Here is a 4,640-nt window from a genome sequence, read left to right on the forward strand (position 1 = left end):
AAATTAATACACGTTCCTTAGTTAACACGATGTAGTTTACTAGTAATTCTAAGTTTCATTGGGAACAGTCAAAGCATGTGATATAGTTTGTCAGTACTCTTTCGTACCTTACCATGAAGTTTAGTGATGGTTTTCAACTTGGGATATGTGTTCCTCTTGTTCATACGATGAACAAAACCAACCATGTGAAGTAAATTCTGGTATGAATGTGCCCACTTTTTTGTGTATTTGTAAACTATATGATAGAAGTTGTATTACATTATGTTTATTCGTGTTCCAACAGAAATTGCCTCATCACCTTCTTACTAAAGGGATGCCTTATCGTGGCCTGCTCACACTTGTGTTAGGTCTGCACTTGAAACTGGTGTCAACCTACTGCATTTTCCCTAAAAGTCGACGCATTACCATTAATGGATGGGCGTATATCATGATATTATGTCCAAATTTCAAAATTGGAGACATTTTTATGTTCATGCTCTATCAAGGCACTTTAGGTCTTTTTCTCTTCATCGATGCAATCACTTCATGAATGTCTTTTGAGAAGACATATATTGCCTTCTGCACTGCTGCGCCAGACATTCCTTTCAACTACTGTATGATAACTATTATATGTGTGTATATGTATGCCATGTAATTTGAGTACTAATTGTAAGTATTTTATTAAGTACCTTCTATTATATAAATTATTGTTAAGAATGTTATACAATGTCATACCAATTGGCATGTGTTGCTAAAGATATTTAGAACGCCCCATTTTATTGTCATTAGATGGCTTTCTGTTTGTTCACTACAATGTCCTTCGCTCAAAATGTTCAACAGGTAACATTATTGTTTACTTTTATTACATTTTCGTTTAGCCAGTTTCTCGCTTTTTAAAGTTTTAATTTTTTTTTGCTCAAAATTTAACATATAACTATACACTACCTTTCCATCATTATTATTTTGATAATATTAGCGATTCCGAATCAGCTTCTTTTATATCTTTTGCATGTTCCACGTTTTACCAAATTATTTACCCAGCAAATCACATGTTCTACCTCTTGCATTACGCGTATGTATTTCATGTTGTACCAACTCAACAACATTTATATAGACTAGTAAGCGTGTACATGGAATGCATGTCTTGACTAATGAAATGTTGAAACTCGAGAAGGTATACCAAGTTACATATCGACCAATATCAAGAAAAATAAAATTTAGAAGCGAAAGAATGCATACATATTTTCAAATTTACTCAAGTATTTTATTTAAACTGATAAATTATGAAAATATAACCCATATATCCAAGTTTTGTACCCTTAAACGTGACACTTTTGTGACCGCCTTCTCAATTCCCGTGCTTGTAAATTTCCCACTTTGCTTTCATGTATGCACACGTCCCGACTCAGCTTCTAATTACGAGACATTGGATTCTCCCCCAACCAACTTCCTTTATTTCCTAGAGGCATGTAGTTCTTCCTCCGGAATTGCTTCATGCACGATCCTCCTGGCCGACGCATGCACGACACCGAAATCCAACGGCTGGTGCCTGATGTATGCACGCATGTGTGGCCGGATTTTAAACATCGTCTATGAATCGTTCATGGTTTGCCGTGTGTATAGTATAGCTCTTCTTCCTCGGTGTTCTTTAGCACGCCGCTTCTCTCATCTTACCCCATTCCCTCAGATCTCCTCCATTCTCACTCGTATTAGTTGTTTCTTTGCCGTATCTTGCTCTCCTCCAGCAGATGCAGTTATCAAACTGCCAGAAGAACCAATCGCCATGGATTCACGACATCAAACAAAGGTAAATCTCATTTTAATAGGCTTAATCCCGTTGAAATTTCCTATCGTCGTTTCTTTCCTCCTGAATACAATTTTCGTATTCTTAGTGCTCAATCTATTACGACAGTAGAGGGTTATGTACGCGTGAAATTGTTATGGAAAACAATAGCTTCTCAATCTATTTCGCAGCACCTCGCAAAGAAACTATAGTAAGTTCTAATTTATTCTCATTTGTCTTTAGTGCACAATCAATAGCTTCTGGATTCAATTCATATAAAAGAAATATGCATATCCGCTTGATGATTTTTTCATCCATATTTTTTTTGTATAAATCTATATTTAAATAATTTCTATGTATTACTTTCATAGCTACTTGATTATTCAAATGCTTATGTTCATATAAATTGCATCTTGATTTAGAAATTTTAAAATCATTTGTAGATATTAGTATGTTTCTTATGCATTATTTTTTAACAAGTTATTCCCTTTTTGTATTAACAACCATTTATGTACATTATTGTTTACCAGGTGATTCTGTGCTTTGCAAGAAAGTTTTTCTTGCACAAATTGGGTATAAGACAACATGAGACAAGGAAACTTTCAATTTACCTTCAGACAAAAGAAGAATTAGCTCTCATGGTCCTTGTCACATATGAAAAACAAAAGCAAAACATGTTTCACTGGGAACAATTGGACTGAATTTATGCAACTGTATGATCTTCAGTGTCATAAGGAAATGTACCTCAATGTGGGCGGTAAACTTGCTCATTTCATAGATGTGCAACTTCCCAATCCTTCTGACACTAATCCCTATAAGTTTTGTTGTCCATAATCCATTGGCATATTATTTTAGTAACATCAGTCCTCGTGTAGTAGTTACTTTCATTTGTACTAATGAAAATTAATTAGTACTTCCTCTCAATTTTAAAAAGGTCATACTTCTATGTAATTTAACTCACATTTAATATTTTGGCTTACTTCAGCCTCGATCCATAACAAAATCAAATTGTCAATAACATTCATAGCACAAAAGGGATAGCAACGGGATGGAAAGACATCGGGAGTGTCATCATGTTTATTTTGCACTTAGACTAGTTTTTGCGCATATACCATATTAAACCAAGTGATCATCCATATGTGCCACTGTTACATACTTTGGCAAAGTCCAACATTAACCCAAACTAATGGTAATAATTCTGCTCAGCTTCATGTTCTTAGAATACCAATTTTACATTCATTATCATTCTTACTCTATGACATTTATTTTCATAGAACATAGACTTCCGAGCTATGTGAACCAAAACCCACAAGTTGAACCACGTGAGATGACCATTATTCTCGATACCGATAATAGCTTGAGAAGTACATACACATCTTGTACTCCCTCTCTCTCAGTTTACAAGGCGTGCGCGTACCCTTAGGTCGTCAATTTGACCAACCTAATACAAGTAATATATTACAAAAAATATACCAATATAAACTCAGATGTTCTATTTTCAAAAGATATAATTTTTGTGTTATATAGTTTATATTAGGATGATCAAATTGGCAACCTAGGTATACGCGTAGGACTTGTAAACTGAGACGGAGGGAGTAATGATGGACGTGTAATCATTAATGATTGGCTAGAGCCCAGAAGTACTTAAGGAAACCGGGTTCAAATTTGCCAACGAGATCATGTTCTTCATGCACCATGGTTCTTAAGGTGTTTTCCTGTTTGTCCAACACATTTGGGCTTAGTACTTATGTATGTTCTGGAATGTAATTCAGATATCAAATTCGAGAATTGTGATACAATGTTGTTGATTCTTTATAATGAACATCAGAACATATTTTTTTATTCAACATTGCCAGCATGCATATCTCTACAAATTATCTGAGTCGGAATAACACCCATCTGATGCAGTTTTTTGCTAAAAGCAAAGTAGCGGTGGTAAAATAGGGTCATTCCCCGATACCAGTAGGAAATTCATATATTAGGCTATAGTTTGGGGCACATTTGATCCCCACAATGCAATATGGTGATGGGTGTTGAAGGTCTAGCCTATCCCGATTCCCCATTGTGGCTCATTATTTGGTCATATGTATTTAAATTGGAAGATTCTTTTTTTCTTGTGAGGATAAATTCAAAGATTCTATTTGTAAAATATTGTTATTCTTTTGATTGATATTTATTGATCAACTTAGTAAAAGTTTACAAAGGTTTACCGAGTGTGCTTCAATTAATATTGATCAGAGGGATTAATATTGTCTCAAGCACTTTAAGATTTAGTAAACTTTAGCCTATGAATGTTATTTATGATCACTATAATTTCCATGTTGACGGTGTCCTGGACTAGGGGGTACTAACCTAGTCGGCCCGTAGTCCTCGAGTTGGGCCGGTGGGCCTTCATTCCTATTAAGGTGGACTCTGGAAGCTGCATGCTAGGAACGTGATCAAGACTGCATCTACCGAAGACTTGGCGTACACTCCAAGACATCTCCTGTTGCCTCCATGCGATCTCCCTGGATACCAACCATGTAACCCTAGATGCCCTACTTGGCATGTATATAAGCCAAAGGGTTTAGCCCGTAGAGGGGACCGAATTGCAATTACATTCACCTAGCCCTAGGGTTAGAACACAACTTATGATATCGAGGTAGATCAAGCTTGTACTCGATACATCTTCATCAATATAAACAAGAGTAGCACATAGGGTTTTACCTCCATCAAGAGGGCCCGAACTTGGGTAAATATCGTCTCCCTTGTTCCTGTTACCATCTATCCAAGATCCACAGCTTGGGACCCCCTACGCTGAGGTCTGTCGGTTTTTACACCGACATTGGTGCTTTCATTGAGAGTTCCGCTGTGAGATCAATAAAGGATTGATGGGATC

Source organism: Triticum aestivum, chromosome 6B (assembly GCF_018294505.1).
Source record: "Triticum aestivum cultivar Chinese Spring chromosome 6B, IWGSC CS RefSeq v2.1, whole genome shotgun sequence".
NCBI classification, from domain to species: Eukaryota; Viridiplantae; Streptophyta; class Magnoliopsida; order Poales; family Poaceae; genus Triticum; species Triticum aestivum.